This window comes from Coffea arabica, chromosome 3e, assembly GCF_036785885.1.
Source record: "Coffea arabica cultivar ET-39 chromosome 3e, Coffea Arabica ET-39 HiFi, whole genome shotgun sequence".
Classification (NCBI taxonomy): Eukaryota; Viridiplantae; Streptophyta; class Magnoliopsida; order Gentianales; family Rubiaceae; genus Coffea; species Coffea arabica.
In genome coordinates this window covers 8293144-8311296 of record NC_092315.1, presented here as the reverse complement: position 1 = coordinate 8311296, position 18153 = coordinate 8293144, and the positions used below count along the sequence as shown (strand labels likewise).

Here is an 18153-nt window from a genome sequence, read left to right as displayed (position 1 = left end):
TGAATGAACTCCACCATATCCAATATAGTTAAGAATTCAGAATACTTTTGGTGGAGTGCATTAGCAATTAACTATAGGGTGTGTTCTATTAGATTTCAATTAATAAAGTTTACCTATCCAAAACAAATTAACTAACATGTGAGAATATTGAAGTTAAAGGACAAAGAAGCACCACCATTAGATTGTTGTGACATTAATAGCATATGCCATTGAGACATTAGGTTTGTTCCATATTGATGATAAAAGAGTGTAAGGTGATCTGAACTTCAGCCAACTGGCTCACGAGCTTCAGCTTAATCACCATTTTCCCCATCCGTACACGTACACACAGACCGCATATAGACAGATCGAGCAATGATCATCAATGTACTCCAAAATTAAACATCAGCAACATGAAACTAATGTTAATATACCCATCATTAAACTAGATGGTTCATGTACCAAACAAGCTATCTGCTGCTCTGAGGGTTAGACTACTTGTCTAGTGATAGGTATCTTTAGTAAGAGTAATCTCCGTGCCGTAGGGTTGCTAACTTCATTTCCCTCCAAGGAAGACAATATTGGATAACAGTCTAAGACAACTAATTACCTGCGCACATAGAGTTTCACCATGAAACTCAGCCCCTTTAAGTTGGCCAATGTGATCACTTCACAGGGAGAAAAGCTGGAAGCTATGTTGCTAACCATCTCAGCAACCTCCTTTTCGAGTCAATGATAAATTACCTAATCAAGCATTCCAAGGAATATAGAGAAGAAACAGGGAAGAAGGAAAGAAGAGAGAAAAGGGAAGGGGGAAACCCAACCTCCCCTCTTCCCCCCCAAAAAAAAAACCAAAAAAAAAAGGAAAAGACAAAAGAAACATGAGGAAAGGAGCATTACAAAGTATCAAGTACAGAAACAAACTTCATCTTCAATCAAAATTGGACCAACAAAAATCAGTGAACAATTCAATGTATCAGTCAAAATTAACAGCAAAAGCTCCTGCCACTAGACCACCAGAATCCATGATTGCATACCTTCATATACAACCAGATAACACAATCTTGCCAAATTGATCAGTAAAGCACCACTTGATACCAGCTTGAGGACCTGCATGTTCTTGAAATGTAACAGACCCACCAAAACCATCAAATGCGAATCTAAAATGAACTATTATTGCCCAAAATCCCCTATTAACATAGAGCTCTGCCCGCTGCTTATCAATAACAAATTCAAGAAGAAAATATAAAAAATATGTCCAATAAAAAAAGAACAAAGGGAAAGAGGTGTAAGATGACCTATCTCCCCGCGAGTAAACAAATATTCTGTAATAAAAATAATAGATTAATTCCTAACGTGCAGACTATGGTTCTCCTTATTCCAAACTGTATACTTCACCAAGGAAAAAAGAAGGGGAACAAGAACTCACAATAGCTAAGAGTTCTAATGTTTTGAAACAGTTTAAAGATAGGTGGCCGGTTCCTCTAACCACAGATTTCCTAAAGGACAAGCAAATACCATTCAAGAGGAAAGAGATGCAGGACAAAGTTCAGTAGTAACATTAAATGAGTCACCAGTATCCTTAAAAAGAGAAAATCCTTAAACAGAGACAGCATTGAACAAACTCACTACCTACTGATAAAGGTAAGAGATCAGCTTAGATCAAGCTCATACAGTAGTTCCGTAAATTATAGCTCAGTTGATTTAAATAGGCACAGGACTTCCTGAAATATGATAGCAAGATAGCTTCAGAATACAGCAACTCCACTCCATCAACAACCTGCAATCGGGAGAAGGAAGGAAAAAAAAAAAGAAGTAATTATCACAAGAGAGCCACATATCATCCTAATATTTGGGAGCAGAAAAGAAATTGAGGCATCTTCCAAGAGAAACCCAGATCTTCCTCTTTTCACAGCCCTTTCCACACAAGCCTAAACTTCAAACCGAGTTACTTCAAAGTACAGGTTGCTTTTGATGCATTAGCAATCCTTCATTACACTAAATAAATACCATTGCCTTTGGTGACAGCATTTCAAACTAGTTCACGTTTCTTTGGTAAGGTTTAGTTCTGTCAGAGTAGCCTCGGTTCTATCATAGTCACGCTCATCCCTTTTATTGATTTCCATATGGCCATCATCATTTTCTGAATCATTTAAGTCCATAGGACCAAGTTCCATGGAGGAATCATCTGATTCGGTGGGTCTTTCCTTCAGATGTTTCACATTCTCATGCTTACTTTCCTGTAGACCATTGTCACTCGAGTGATACTTGTGTTCCGTTGACCTTGACCTTGAGCGCTTGCTATGTTTTGTTTTCCGTTCATCAGTCCTTCTAGGCTACATCCCACTACTTTTGTGCCGTTTACCTTCAGTAGACCTTGACCGGGACCGCCTTCTTTCGTGTTGCTTGGACTTCTCTTCGCTGTTTTTGTCTACTTTACTACCAACGTGACGTCTTTTTTCAAGAGATCTAGACCTGGACCGCCTTTTATATTTTGATTTGGTTTCACCTGAAACTCTTGGTGACGATCTACTTCGTTTCCGAATCTTGTCCTCAGTGGACGAGGACCTGGACCGTCTCCGCTCCTTGTGCTTGGACTTCTCTTCTCGAGTCTTGCCCTCAATGGAGGAGGACCTGGACCTCCTCCGCTCCTTGTGCTTGGAGTTTTCTTCTCTACTTTCATCCATCCTATCACCAAAGTTATGGTTAACCTCAGCTGATCTGGACCTGGATCGTTTTGTATGTTTTGCTCTGGTTTCATCGTTTCTAGGGGATGATCTACTTCCCCTGTGGTGCTCATCATTTATGCCTTGAGGTGCATCGTAGGTGTGTGCTTCTTGTAGAATCAAATGTGGGTTCTAGTTTGAATCCTGATTTTCTTTTAGGATTGATTGTGAATCACCTTTGATTCTTCCTATTGAGAGTAGTCGTGTAACCCCTTTTATTTGTCTCACTTTCATACCGCATCACCCATGTCCAACACATTGTGAAAGAATATATTTGTGCTTTGCTCAAGCTTCAGTGCTTAATGTATTCAAGTTTTCTATTGTTTGCTGTTTTTAATTGATGTAAAAATGCTGAGCTTTGGGAAAATAAGCTGCAATTTTGTTTCTATTTTTCAGAGGTATATATCTTCTTCTGGAGAATGTTCGTATAAGAATTTTATCCTTTTTTTCAGTCGTATCTGTTCAGTTTCTACAAGGGAACAAAGATTAGTTTCAATTGCCTTGTAGTTAGATTTCCTTAAATGATTAGGGTCCCAATTGCTTATCATCTAGACTAAGAATGTGGTAACGCCGGACCTGAGCACCAAAATCATCTGACGTTTGGACCAGCAAGGAACACGTCTCATTGTTTATAGCTATAATGAAATGTCACCTCATTATAGCTGGAAACGGGCCTCACAATAATACGCTGACAAATACTAACAAAAAATTTCCTACTTCTCCAATATTCTAAAATATTTTCCTACTCAAAACAAAAGGAAAAAAAAAAAGGAAGACCAAATTCCGTCCAGCCTTTTGTTTCCTACTCAAATATTTTTCAAAGTACCTATTATACGGTTATTGGTCTAAATCTTGCGTACTCACACGCGCGACCACTTCCTCCTATACGTCATGTTCTTAATTTTTTTCCCTTATTCTTTTTTCTATCGGAATTTTTTTTTTGGGATGGGGGTTTGGTTTTGTCATTTGTAAAAGGATAACTTTTTGGATTATTGACAAAATCATGTAATAATGTTGGTCTTGATCTTTATTTTTACTATACAATTGTGGAGTTTACTTTGTTTGAACTTGGGGATGTTTAAATCTTGAACTCTTGGTTATTTGTGTAAACCGGTGTGTGTAAGTACTGGGGCAATTACAGAGTCACAATAGACCTGGTTGAAATGTTTGCACCTAATGTAACACTATGGTTTTAGAGGTGGTTCTCGAGAACTCAATATTTTTGTCCAATTTTTGCCCAAGTCAAAACTGAGGGTGGTACATAGATGACAATCTTATTAATATTTAAAGGAGTCACTAATAGTGGGTTGAAAAACAAAATTTTGTTTGTATTATTCAAACTTTGATAGTATTATTGATAATTTTAATACAATTGTGTGTTTGGGATGTTATACCTTGTCCCTTGGGATGCGTCCTAGGTGTGTGATTCTTGTTGAATCTTGTTTGGGTTCTAGTTTGAATGATGTTTTTCTTTTAGGGTTGATTGTGGTTCACCTTGATTCTTAGATGTTCATGTAACCCCTTTACTTTATCATGCACGCTTGCATACTACAGCAGGTGGTATCAGAGCAGGCTTCTCTTGCAACGATCACTAATGCATATCACAACAATTCTTAGATTGAACACTATATGTAGACATGTGACAAGCTTATGTGAGCATTCGATCGGCTTGAAGCACAAGGCTACTTCAACAGATGAGTTCATGATGAGTATACATGTGTAAGACAAGGATGTAGACACCGTGTCCAAGATAAGTATACAGTTGGGAGATTCGCTCCAAATGAGCCTCTTGTTTGTGCCGTTTCCCTATGTTGTTATAGTTATACATAGTCAAATTTGTTCTCACCTTGTTGGATGGTGCAATTTTTGGTTTTGCAATTGTCCCAAGATCATATGTAGTTCCTTATGTTCATGAATAGGTACAACAGTTCCATTGCAAGCATCGACCCTACAAGATTCGTGGAAGAATTGTGGCTACTTCTCATGGCTCGTGTATCAACCTTCTCCATGGGAGAGTCTAACACAAAATGAGGACCTATAGATTCTCGTATTCCTTGTCTATTTAAATAATACTTCATTTAGGGTTCCTAGTTAGGGTGAATTTTCGTGTTTAATTAGTATTTTTATTTATTTATCTATTATTTTAATTGTATCTGTGTCAATAAAAGATGGTGTAAGAAGAATGGTCAAAGAAGGAAAAGGGTCGCACATGCAATCCAAGCCTCGAATCCACTGCCAGACTGTCTAGCAGAATTCGAGGCAGACGTTGGCGAGACGAATTCGCAACCAGCCGAAACGGATCCGTCTATGGATCCTAGTTGATTGGCACTGCGAAGTTTAGCCAATGTTCTATTTTAATTGTATTTTTTTCTATTTGGTATAGCCTACTTGTAGCCTACAAATAATTATCCTTTGGGTTCTACTATTTAGGCATTGATAATACTATTGATATTTTTAAGACAATTGCATATTTGGGTATGAGATTCTGGTTGAATCTTGTGTAGGTTCTAGTCTGAATCCTAATTTCTCTTAGGATTGATTGTGAATCACCTTTGATTCTTCCTATGAAGAGTATTTGTGTGACCCTTTGATTTATCACGCTTTCATACCGTGCACTACAACAAAAATGGTCTTTCCTGACACGTCTATAAGGACACTTGTTGGTTTGTGTCATTATAACACTTCTATCATGACACTTGTTATTAATTCAATAATATATACTTTAATTTTTTTTATTTTATCTGATATAAAAATAATAATGTATCTTTAGGCTCCCTATCATGACACTTGAGAAAATGTGAGACACATCAAAAAAGTTAAAACACAAAACCATGTCGTTTGATTTTGGTAGAGGATTCCTTTGCCTGCCAAAACACTTAGTGAAATCTCAAATCTTTCATTTTGCCGGCAAGTGAAATTTTGATTCTTCTCATCTCTCCCACAAACTCTCTCTTGGCAAACTATCTCTCAAAACTCTCGGCCAAAATTTGTCTTTGCCCACAAAGTTTTTTCTGTTGAATCTCTCCGCAATCAAACTACCCTTGCTTTCCTATTGAAGGTATGGACTGCAGAAAGAGGATCTGGGACAAAACCCACCACATGAAAGCTTTGAAAAAAGTAAAAAGAGAGAAAAGAAATTCCCAAGGAAAGAGGAGGCTCTGTCCATCTGAGGAGGAAGGAGCTAAGACCGGTAATTATGCTTGGGCCTCTCCTCGAGAGACCCTTCACTGTTTTCAGAACCTGCGATTCAAGTGCCACCGCTTCTTGGCTCTCTCTTTTTGGGACCCCAAGAAAGAGGCTTTTGCCGAAGATCTTAATTCCCTCGTCGTTGCAAGTTGGAGTGCCAGGAGGCTAAGGCCCTAAATTCAAGTGCACACAATCGTGCCTTGGCAAACTTGGGTAGTTTCAAGCAGGCCATGCGAAAGCAACAGCCCACACAGGAGCCATCTGCCCTAACTGAAATGGGGATGAAGACTTGTGGGCTATTAATATCTAGCAGCGAGCAATCAGGTTGGTGACAGCGGAACAATCGATATCCAACCCCTTTGGCAGCAAGCCAGATTCCAGCTACCACACAACTAACCCTTGTTTGGTTGGGGTACTACTACTCCTTATTCGATAGAGGGCATTAGGGACAACCTGCCTTTCTACAAAGATCCCAATCTCCCACCAGCCTAGCCACAAGAGTGTTGGATAGCTGAGTCCTTGAGTTAATGCAGTTCTTGCAGCTTTTGCAATTTGATTTCCAGTTTCTAGTCTTATAGTAGGAACCTCCGCTCCAAGGACAAAAAGACCAGGTGAAAGGGGTGCGGGACTCTCTTTAACCCCCATGATATACCTCGTTTACTTCTTCCTGCCCTAAATTGATTCCTATTGGTTGTCTACTTGAATCTGATACAATGTTTTTGTTGAATCTGATATAATGTTTTTTGCTAAATCTCCCTGTTCAGCTTTAAGGATTTGTTGTCCATAACCTGTTCGATAAAATGTCAACCTTCTTTCTTTTGGTACTGATATTAATTTACTCAATAATATATACACTAATAGAAATTTAGTGAAAAGAAACTCATTTTCTAATATTGATACTACACTAATTTGTAGCTTTGACAATAATACAAGAAGGTAAATCTCTTTTTAGAAGCTAGTAGTCTCATTTGATTGGCTACTTGATGAAGATGCTATTTTTGGCATGGAGATCATTTTGATTTTGTGCAACAATGAATGTTTACTGCTATGCTCTACTGTAGCTTGAAATAACTCATATAGTCGTCAATTTAATCAATCTAGGTTGGGTAAACGAATTGTGTCAATATATATAGTCACATAAGACTCTGTTGCTGATAAGTGTATGTTTCCTTGTTAACTCGAAGGTGATAAGTTGAGCTAAACTTGTAATTTTTTTTTAATGTGCAAGTATTATGATCATTGCTTTATAAGTTGGTAGATACACATGTTCCGTTGTTTTTTACTGTATTTCAAATTTTGTTATCTTCTGATTAATCTATGAAAAAATGCAGTCTCCCTGTTGGAATATGATTCGGGTTATGTCGTTGGTTTAGTGATAGAACAAGTGGAGGACTGAGATTAAGTTGTTCTGTCCTAGAAATATCTCATCTTAGTTTCTTGAACATTTTGGGTTTAACTATTTTGTCTTTACACCAAAACATAAAGCTGTAATTCTATTTGGATACCTTAGTTAAGGAGACAGAAGAAGTGCACTTTCTCCAGAATGAAATATCTTTTCTGGTGTTTTATTAGTATGAATTCCTTGCAAATAGTGCCTAATCAGTCTAACCTATATCCAATTTTTCTAGGTCAATCCTTGAAACCTGACTAGTTTGACTTTTACCAAATTAGCATTTTGAATTTTATGATATGACTACTGTGAATCTCATTCTATCTTTTATTAATTCACTCCAATTTGTACTGAAAAAGAAATTTTGTGTGTTTATACACGAGGCAGCAGGTCCATTGAATACAACTTGGAACTCCAGAACTTCGAAAGAAGACATGGAAGATATGTGGATTTGTCCCAATGTTAATAAGGAATGGATGAAGTCAGGAGAGAAAAAGGGAAAAGTTCAATTTTCTCATGACACAGAGAAGAGGCCTTATCTTTCCCGTGTGGAACTAAGGGTGAGATATTATTTATACAATACGTATTTAATGACTGACTATTGAATGTTAGCCTTTTTCTTTAATTTGATCTCTCTTTGGTACGCATTTTGCAATTTCCTTTTCCATTGTGCTTTAAGTTCGTTTTCTGCATACCTGTGTAGTTTTACTCCATGGTAATTCGTCTTTAATGCCAATTAACTGTTTGTGCTCTCAAGCAGACACGTCATGGGCTTTTCTTAGACAAAAATGCTGCAGGCTTGTGGGAGTTTTTAATTTCTTTTAATAACTGGGTTGACTGACGTAATGAGTTTTGTTTGTACCTATGTTCTTTCAATTGCTATGATTTAATCATAGGATGCCTTAAAGGGGACAGAACAAATACTCAAGCAAATATCTTAATGTTATTAATTAGTTCTATAATTCGAAAATCACTCCCTTATCCTTGTTTATTAGTATTTGATATGTTTACTTACTATATAGTCTAGATGTGCTAATTGTGACAATCCAGTGAACAAGTAATCACAAGTAATCATTCAAACTTCTTCATTGAGCACTTGGATTCGTTCATTTGTGATGTTAGTGCTTCGTGAAATTTTGTCCAAGATATCTCTGTTGTTTAACCTTTCCAGTGAGATAAGAGGAACCAGTTGAAGATTGATGGGATATTCATGGTTATGACTAAAGGCTCTTATTTCACTAGTAGTCAGTTTTGTTTGATTCAATTGGGCCTACAGATGATGTTCATTAGTGTTTTCCATGTATTTGTTGTGAAAGGGTTGTGAAAATTGTAAATGTTCCAAGAACCATTTCTTGTTCTGTTCTTTCTTTTTTAAGTTTTCTTTTTTTTTTTTGGGTAGGGAAGAGGAGGGTCAGGGGGCAGGAGATTGGGTTTATTGGACTTTGTGGTTGGTATAAGAGGATGAGTGGTGTGATTATGGTTGTTGGCAAGTATGAGGTGGTAACTAATAGATGAAATTAAAGCTTCCAGGTGGGAAACGTTATGATCTTTTCTCTAGCTAATATTTAAGAAGTAAATGCAACTAAAGCTTCATGATCAGCTACTGCTGCACATTTATGTATTGGCTTTATGGGCATTGAGTTGCTAATACTTATTCTGAAAGCTTTTAACTTTACGCATTGATCTGTCCTGTAATTGCCGATATGAAATGCATGTAACTAGTTTTGTTAGCAGTTGACTTTATGTTACTGAGTGGATACAAGGTTTAGTTTTTCATTGATAGCAGATTGATCTTAAGTGTGAGTGGGTTGCAAAATTTCCCCCTGGAAGTGATTATTTCGTCGAATACAGAAAATTTGAACAAATTTAAATCCTTAGAATGGTTCCTAACTTTGAATCAAACAAAATGACATGGCTCGTGGCCTAACCCAGAGTAGTGGAAAAGGGGTTCATATCTTTACATCGTGGCTCTTAGGTCTCATCATGAATGGCTTCGCCTCTGGAATCACGACAATTTAATTTGATCTTTAGCAAATACATAGTGGCTTTTCTGGAAAGCTCTTGTTAGTATGATGATCTAATGATCTCCCACAAACTTTGTGCACAGGTGGAACCAGCTGAAGATTGATGGGGACTTCGTGGTTATGATTGAAAGCTCTCATTTCATTGGAAAGTTTGGAAGCTACTGTTAGTTCTTTCAACTTGTTAGGGATGAGAATCTTTTAGTTTGTGCACAAGAGAGTATTTCAAGTTTGTGTACATGAGAATGTTTTAGTACTTGTTTGGGATTTTAGTACTTGCTATGTTTGTACTTGTTACCGACTTTTAATTCAATGAATTATATTTGAGTATCGATTTCTTCTTTTAAATTGCTATATGCATTCTGCTCTTTGGGTTAATTTTACAAGTCCCTTGGGATTCTGGTTGATGGAATGTACAGCGGGGAGGACTAATTGCAGGTTGCTTCCATATAAAAAAAATAGAGAAAAAACTCCTAGCAATTAAAAGTGTCAGCATAGCTTAGCTTCGAAAAACACTAATGACAAATGGGCATGTCGTCCAAAGCAGTGTAAATTCACATGGCTACGTGTCCTTAAAGCCATATATTAAGACAACTCAAGATGCCTTCATAAATTGGATATCCTATTGATCCGCTACTGATGTTCTAATGGTATACTGACACTTTCGATTATCACAAAAAAAAAATTTTGTTGGCAGAGGGAATGCTATAGCAGCATGGTTTTCCTGACACATTTGAATGTTGCTAAAGATTTGAGGCTATCCCCACATTGGAAGGGACAACACTCGCCCTAGGTGTGAGGATAGATAAAGTGTCAGGTTAGATTATCTATACTGATACCTTTAAATGTCGCTAAAGGCCATTTTTGTTGTAGTGGTGTCACATCTATTCGAGGTCACTATTCATGTCCAACACTTCGTAAAAGATTATATTCGTGCTTTGGTCACCATTCAAGTTTTCTATTGTTTGCCATTTCTAATTGATGTAAAATGCTGAGCGTTGGGAAAATAAGCTGCAATTTTGTTTCTATTTTTCAGTGGTATATATCTTCTTCTAGAGAATGTTCGTATAAGGATTTTATCCTTTTTTTGTCAGTCGCAACTGTTCAGTTTCTACAAGGGAACAAAGATTAGTCTCAATTGCTTTGTAGTTAGATTTCCTTATATGATTAGGGTCCCAATTGCTTATCATCTTGACTAAGATAGTATATGGTCCAAAAGTTTAGATAAGGCTAGCAATAAATTCTTACCACTTGGCTCTGAGAAACGCCTTATTTTTTTTTTTGGAAACGAGATACTCGTTTCAATCAAATTGCAATAAATTCTTTTCACAAACTCCATCAAATTTTTCTACTCTAACTTTGAGAACTTTAAAGTTTGGCCTCATGTGCATCTGAGCCTCTTGGGTTTTCACAATTATTTTTCCTAAGGGATGCCCTGCAAATTTTTCTGTAATGATGAATTTTAGTACTACAAAGTTACCTTCTCTTTAATTTGTACATCAGGCCTAGCTAATTGAACCGAGTTTTGGGCCAATTGGATGGCGCTAATTGTGCCTCCTATACAGGACATATTCTCAAAATTCTACTGCGGAATCAACATCTGAGCTAAAGAATCACACCTTTGTCAAAATACTTATGGGAGAGGGACATAGCCTACTGTGGAAAATATTTGAATATTGAGGGTTTGGTAATATATATAGAAGATTAATTTCTAGGAGTGTATTGATATTCACACACGCATCACAGTGCTTGCCTGCAGGTCTTCATTGTGTATTTGCCTACTGTATATGCTTGTCATATGATACAAACAAATGTTCAAAATATGTGCAAGAAGATAAAGAAATATGCAAATATCATTACCCTTTTCACTAGAGTTTATTTGAGACTTGGATTTGAAGTGCATGACACTTTTAGATACGCTGCTGATCTTAACTATTACGCATAACATTTATATGTAATAAAGGTGTAAAAGAACTAGATTTGAACATATATTACACTAAAATTTACGGAAATTTGTATACACTCATATCATAAATCTAAACATTCAACATTAGAAAACAAGCTATATTTGTTACTATACAGTAAGTCGATGCATTGCAGATAATACAATTAGAATTTACTTCTTTATGTGGAGAAGCAAGCTCCGAAAAAGTTCCTTATATTGTGCCTTTACCTGTTGAAGTTAGAGGTAAATTGTGCTTTAATCTCTTCGTTTTAAGCAATTACTTGAGTCGCTTCTCATCTAATGCAAAAGTTTAAAATAACCATTTTAAAAAAAAAAAAGTGAATAGTAACTTAGTTTTACCCCATAAGTAAAAGTGGTAATTGTAGATATGTTTTTAGCTTTTGTAAATATATTTCTTGGTCTTGTAAGAAAATAGGGAGCAAATTTATAATTTTTAACTGGCCTTTTTTCCCATCTCCTACAAATCTGTTGGAGGAAATGAAGTTATTTTTTTGTGGGCGGGTATGGGAAAACACTGAAGCACTGAAGCAAATAGAAAGGACCCTTGTGTGGTTGTAAGTTGAGGTAAAATGATGGTTCAGATGGACTGGCGTGATTGAGCCTGGAATTGGAGCCAGGACATAAGTATTAGGAATTGACTAATGATGTATTTGGAGTTGCTTCCCCATGAATAGTTGCATCTCCGAAGGATGAAAGCTGATAATGAAACAGAATGAGCAGAAGATTAATAGCTGATAAAGAAAATTTTATAATGTAAATTCTTACGGTCTTACTGCATGTGAATATTTGTATACATTAACTTGGTGAGGAATACATCAAATTTTGCAATTATTAAAACACAACTCAACTTGCCCAATCACATCTTCACCAATCTAGTTACTAGCTAATCACATATCTCGAACTTTCAATCGAACCCTTAACACGCATTTTGGATCTCCTACTTATTGCACTAAAGGAGCTACTGGCTAGTATCTTAATACTATCTATCAAGTTGGCAAAAATAAATGAAAAAGGGGGAAAAATATATCTTTCTCATCTTTGAACTGTGGTTTTCAGAGTTACATATCTTTCTCTCAATATAGCAGTTAATCTTTCATTTCTTTCTCAGGTTTGTGTTCATTTCAAGTAATACTTAACTACTAAGAATTTATAACTAGTCATGAATATAGTATCCAGTTGACATACAGAACTGAGAGATTGGAGCCTGCATTCAAGTAATAAAGAAACAAAATACACGGATACAAACTCAAACTCACGACTGTTTTTATTTATTTAACATACCAGTACAAGGATACAAACACAGACACAAAAGACACAGACACAAACTCAAACAGAGACGGAATGGTGCATTTTTGTTGGTACAAGTGCACCTTATTCAACATACTAATAAAACAGTGGGAAGATGTATGCATGGCAGCTGTACATCATCCATGCATGCATAAACTGAAAACCACACCATATATAGACACTAGATAATTAAAGTACTTGAAGTCGTTGATCCTCAGTTGATGATCAAGGGTAGCGCTTGATTACTCCCAGTACCCTTTGAGTTCCAAGCTTCCATCTGGTTTCTCATGGACAAGTGCTTTGTGCAGAAATGTGTGGCCTTTACCATCCTGAGTTCCAAGGATGAGTGGGTAGCGAGTGGCTCCAGTAACGGGCCCATGGTATCCGCCAACCACGGCGACAAAATTCAGCTTATTAGTCGGCCGCTTCTTGTTTTCCTCATCCACTGCAAATTGTCCAATCGCGGTCACGTGAGGCTCAGCCGGGTTCACTGGTACTAGGTCCATCTGTAAACCCCGAACATTTTTTTTTCTCAGTCAGAAAACCCAAAACAATTGAGTTCCCAAAATCAATTAGAATTATTTCAGACAACCAACCACAAAACTAAATCCAACCAATTAGTAAGAAACTACATTGCTGGCAGGAAGCTTAATCAAACAATTCTAGAGACCGCTTACCCATATGCATGTAGGCAACCAGAAATACAAAATATTTCTTAAGACAATTCAAGAATGTTGAAATTGCTTTAATTTGCAACTCCCTAACCTTTTTCAAGCGTTCCTATACAAGTTGTTTATGAGTTGATACCGAAAAACCACACACAAACTTGAAAAAGAAAGAAATCTAGGTCCAGCTAGGCATACAATCAATATTCACCTGTCCAGCCAACTTTTCCTTGAAGAACTCGCTAGCTAATACACTGATATTTGTAACTGGTTACTGTCGAAAACTTGGTATAGCCGAGAACCAGACTCCTTGTATTTATAGGCCTAAAAATGTGGTAATGCACCCCATAAATCAATTCGTCATAATGTCGGACCTAATCACCAAAATCATGGTCCACCAGCATGGAACCCGTTTTTACACGTCCGTGATGAGGTCAGTGTGAAAATACACACCAACATCACCTAATTACTATAGCTAGCCCTATAATTTTGTGCTATTGTAATGTCATCATTCGAACTTTCAGCTTCATCCCACTGGGCCATGTTGGTTCAGCGGCTATGAGCTCCCGCAAGTGTCAAATTCAAAGTTTGAGTCATGAGGCTGATAATTGAGGATGGGAAGGAGTGTGGAGAGGGGAGGGAGGATTGAGGGAAAAAAAAAAACTATATATTTTGCTATAATAATAACTCATATTTTTTGTGTTTCTTTCAACCAAAATTAGTTTAACTATTTAAGAAAGTCCTTAGAAATGCATCTAATGTCGCTGCGGTGGATGACAGATGATATCCGATGCCATCTTAGAAAGATTGTTATATTACTTCTTATAACTGCCTTATGTGATATTTAATGCTTTATGAAAATTCTCCTTGCCGTTTAAATAGGTTTCTTCAAAATGTAGTTTAGCTCACTATGTCGACATGATCAGTTTCAGACTTTCACAAGTGGAAATAACCATAGTTTAGCTATAATTAAGATGAGGAGTTTCAAGGATTACAAATTAATTCTACTCGCATTACTAGGAATGATATTGAGAAAGATATAGAATGGATATAATATTTGTGAGTTGAGGTAGTACCTTTGTAACTTAAAAACATTTTTTTCTTATAGTGCACATAGGATCAAGAAAGTTTGATCAAGATCATTGCTCACTTAAAACATCTTATTTCCAGCTTTTAAGGAAGAAAGAAAAATATGTTATTCCAATTCTAGACCATTATGTCCATGCATACATCACTTTAATTTGCTGACACTCAAAATTTCACAGAGGAGGCATTTTAAATCATTTATTGGAACTTTTGTTCATGTCGGCTTCGAAGGTTGAATGCATCGGTGCAAATATTATCCATAAATGTCTATAATAAAATATCTCAACTTAGTCCTTGAAAGATAATTATGTTTCCACGCTCATTTTCTACTATTTTGACTAAAATTCAATGATTGAATTTGGGGCTCTTAACAAAATATCTATCACTTTAAGATAAATCTATCAGTGAAATAAAGAGAACCAAATGAAAATTCATATTCTTTTGCTTTCTTTATATATCGTTTCTAATTTCGTTAAATTTTCGAGCTCAAAACAAAGTCAATAAATATACTACGGAACATAGCTAAATATCAAATATATTATGGTGATTGAAGCATTTTTCCACTTAATTGTAGGATGGGAAGGAGTGTGGAGAGGGGAGAGAGGATTTAGAAAAAAAAAAAAACTTCAGCTTGAATCTGCTAATTCCAATCAAGTAAAAAGCTTATATTGTATTTATAATAATATGTTTATTGCCCTTTGCTTTTAAAAACGCCGAAGGTAAAGACATTTCCTATTCTTTGCTCAGAAATCTGTACCTTAGGCTTTTGTGGTTTAATTAGTACTTTAATGATTTTAGAAAAATAAACACTGCAAAAGTTATTTAAAATAGATTTGATGATGACTAATTATCCTAGATAGCGGGTGAAAATCTATGCAAACTTCTCTCGCATAACCAAACTACGATGTACATTGTGACCGAAGGGACATTTTCATGGAACACTTTCAAATGGATTTGGTTTTTACTTAAAACTTTATAGCATGAATAGGCTTCGAAAATTAATAAATTTATTGTTTAATTGCGTTCAATAGATCTAGAGCAGATATCATTATTATTACTTAAAAAAAAGTAGTTGAAGAAACTTTGATCAAGATCGTTGCTTATCACTTAAAACATATCTTATCCATGCTCTTAAAGGAAACAAAAATATGTTAATCCAATTTTAAATCAATATTTTATGCAAATATCACTTTTGTTGATACCAAAAAAATTCACACAAAAGACAGGAATATTGTGACATTGATACAACTCACGCCCTATTTTAGACGCAACTCGTAACATGACGAGCCACAAGATTTAGAATTGGTAAATCAAGTTTGGATAGAATGACACTACAATTAAGTGTGACTGTTGATTCGTAAGTCGGACCAACATTTAGGATAGTTCTAAGGTATTTCAAATTCCTATTACAAAGAAAAGACTCGCCTATTTATGGACAACAACCCTACTTAGACTAATCAAAATGGAACTAGGATTACTACAGTTATCCTAGTTTAACTAAACTAATGACTTGAACCATCAATCTTTTTTTTTTTTCAACAAAATATCACATGGCACTTGATACGTTTTAACTCTACGAAAGTTTGGAGGCCAGTTATGCAGATGATTTTTTAAGAAATCGGAGAGAGGGAAGACCTAATTTATCCAACCTGACTGCCCCTCTTGCCAGCTGTGGCAGGCGACTTGGTTGGTCATAAACCCTAATCGGGTCAAGTGGCTGTAAGAGACCTTCATTAGCGAGTATGTCTACCACCTTGTTTGCTTCTCTGAAGCAATGAGAGAATTGCTCTGGACCCTCAGCCAGCTGCCATATTTGGAATACCTCTTTACGAATTTGCCACGGGCACTGAAACCTGCGTTGCAATATGCCTACTAACACCAACGAGTCGGACTGTACTTGAACCATCAATCAAACAAACTGGCTGATTATTTCATCTATAAACTACCAAGATTCACAGCCCAACAAAACATGTAGTTGGCCGACTTTGGATTCAACCCTGACAATCTAGCTAACCAAAACTCAACATGAGCTGGCTGTTTTTTTGATAATAAAACATATTTTATTCAAGGATTACTGGAAATCGTGCAACACAATTGAGATACATTGCTGCCCTCATGGCAGATAAACATGCACTAAAATTATAGATCTGCAATTTAACAAATACATAAGATTTGAGAAATTAAGGACAGATCTAAAAAGTACCATAAATTTGAAAAACATTTCATCATAGAATAAGTCGCTGCAACTCTCTTTGTGTATGTTGTAATCGTCAGATTTGCTAATCAACAGTTGTAAGGTCCAATAAAGATAGTGAGATCTGCCGAGATTGATCCAAATATGAAATATTCCCTCAAATCTGCTGTCCAACTGGTTCAAGCTCAATATTGAAAGTGAGATCTGATGAGAAGACTGAAGAAATTGTAGATCTAACATATAGATCTAAAAAAAACTCCAATATTTGAAAAAGTAAAGAAACAAAACTAAATAAAATTCTCACTAAGATAGTTTAGGAGGGACTAAAACTCTCAATAGGACACCCTATGAGAGAAGAAAACTCTCACTAGGATAACCTAGGAGATACTTTATTGAATGAAAGGAAGAGCAAAGGACAAAGGAAGAGGAAGGGAGACCTTGGCTTAAGGCCAAGATCTCCCTCCTATGGAGGGAGGGTAGAGGAGGAAACCTATGAGCTGGCTATTTTTATTGTCTAAGTAGTGTACGGATATTCACACACTACTTAGATTAATTTTTAGTAGTGTATTGGTATTCACGCTCCATCAAAGTGCTTGCCTGCAGGTCTTCATTATGTATTTGCCTAATATACATGCTTGTCATATGATATCAACAAACATTCAAAATATGTGCAAGAAGTTAATGAAAAATGCAAATATCATTACCCTTTTCACTAGAGTCTGTTTGAGAGTTGAATTTGAAGTGCTGCAAGTACATGACACTTTTTTCCTCCGCGCGCTTAACGCGTTCGGGCCGGGCTGGGGGCGCCGGGCACGGGTTACAGGGGATTAATCGGGCCCCGTAAGGATTGACCCAGACACCCCTGTGTCGAAAAAAAAAAAAAAAAAAAAAAGTACATGACACTTTTAGATATGCTGATCTTAACTATTACGCATAACATTTACATGGAATAAAGGCGTAAAAAAATATATTAATACTTGAAAGAACTAGATTTGAACATATATTACATTAAATTATCTAAACATTCAACATTAGAAAAGTGTCCCAACACAAGCTATATCTGTTACTATACAATGAGTCGATGCCCTCAAGAAAACCGTGCAATAACTCAATGGAGATTGCAATTGTTTTTTTCTTTTTGGCTCGAAAGTGGAATGTTTGGGAGATGAAGGACAATTGCATTTAGCCATTTACAACCATGACAGAATTAGTACTAATTTCAACAGGCAATATTGTTTACCTAATCAAGAATTCATAAGGGGACACTATCGATTCATGTGTGCACTTCGTGAGTACGATTATAACAATTTATACAGTTATTCAAACTTTTGTTCATGTCGGATTTGAAGGTTGAATGTATCGGTGCAAATATTATCGATAAATGTCTATGATAATATATCTCAACTTAGTCCTTGAAAGACAATTATGTTTCCACACTCATTTTCTACTATTTTGACTAATATTTAATGATTGAATTTGGGGCTCTTAACAATATCTATCACTTTAAGACAAATCTATTGGTGAAATAAAGAGAAGAACCAAATGAAAATTCATATACTTTTGCTTTCTTTATATATCGTTTCTAATTTCGTTAAATTTTCGAGCTCAAAACAAAGTCAATAAATTTACTATGGAACATAGCTAAATATCAAA

The 18153-nt window shown here is 36.1% G+C and overlaps 3 long non-coding RNA genes across 3 annotated transcripts; 1 reads left to right on the top strand and 2 right to left on the bottom strand.

The window, feature by feature from the left end:
* Positions 1–861: 861 nt before the first annotated feature.
* Positions 862–1750, bottom strand: LOC113736364 (uncharacterized). Its single transcript, XR_003459687.2, has 2 exons — positions 1612–1750; positions 862–1089 (listed from the first exon to the last, which is right to left on the bottom strand). It is a non-coding gene; the product is annotated as an uncharacterized lncRNA (long non-coding RNA).
* A 3872-nt stretch (positions 1751–5622) lies between these two features.
* Positions 5623–9632, top strand: LOC140038631 (uncharacterized). The gene is made up of 3 exons (XR_011842206.1): positions 5623–6511; positions 7669–7841; positions 9389–9632. It is a non-coding gene; the product is annotated as an uncharacterized lncRNA (long non-coding RNA).
* Positions 9633–12507: 2875 nt separating this feature from the next.
* On the bottom strand, positions 12508–13578 carry LOC113736363 (uncharacterized). The gene is made up of 2 exons (XR_003459686.2): positions 13432–13578; positions 12508–13061 (listed from the first exon to the last, which is right to left on the bottom strand). It is a non-coding gene; the product is annotated as an uncharacterized lncRNA (long non-coding RNA).
* Between the last annotated feature and the right edge of the window lie 4575 nt (positions 13579–18153).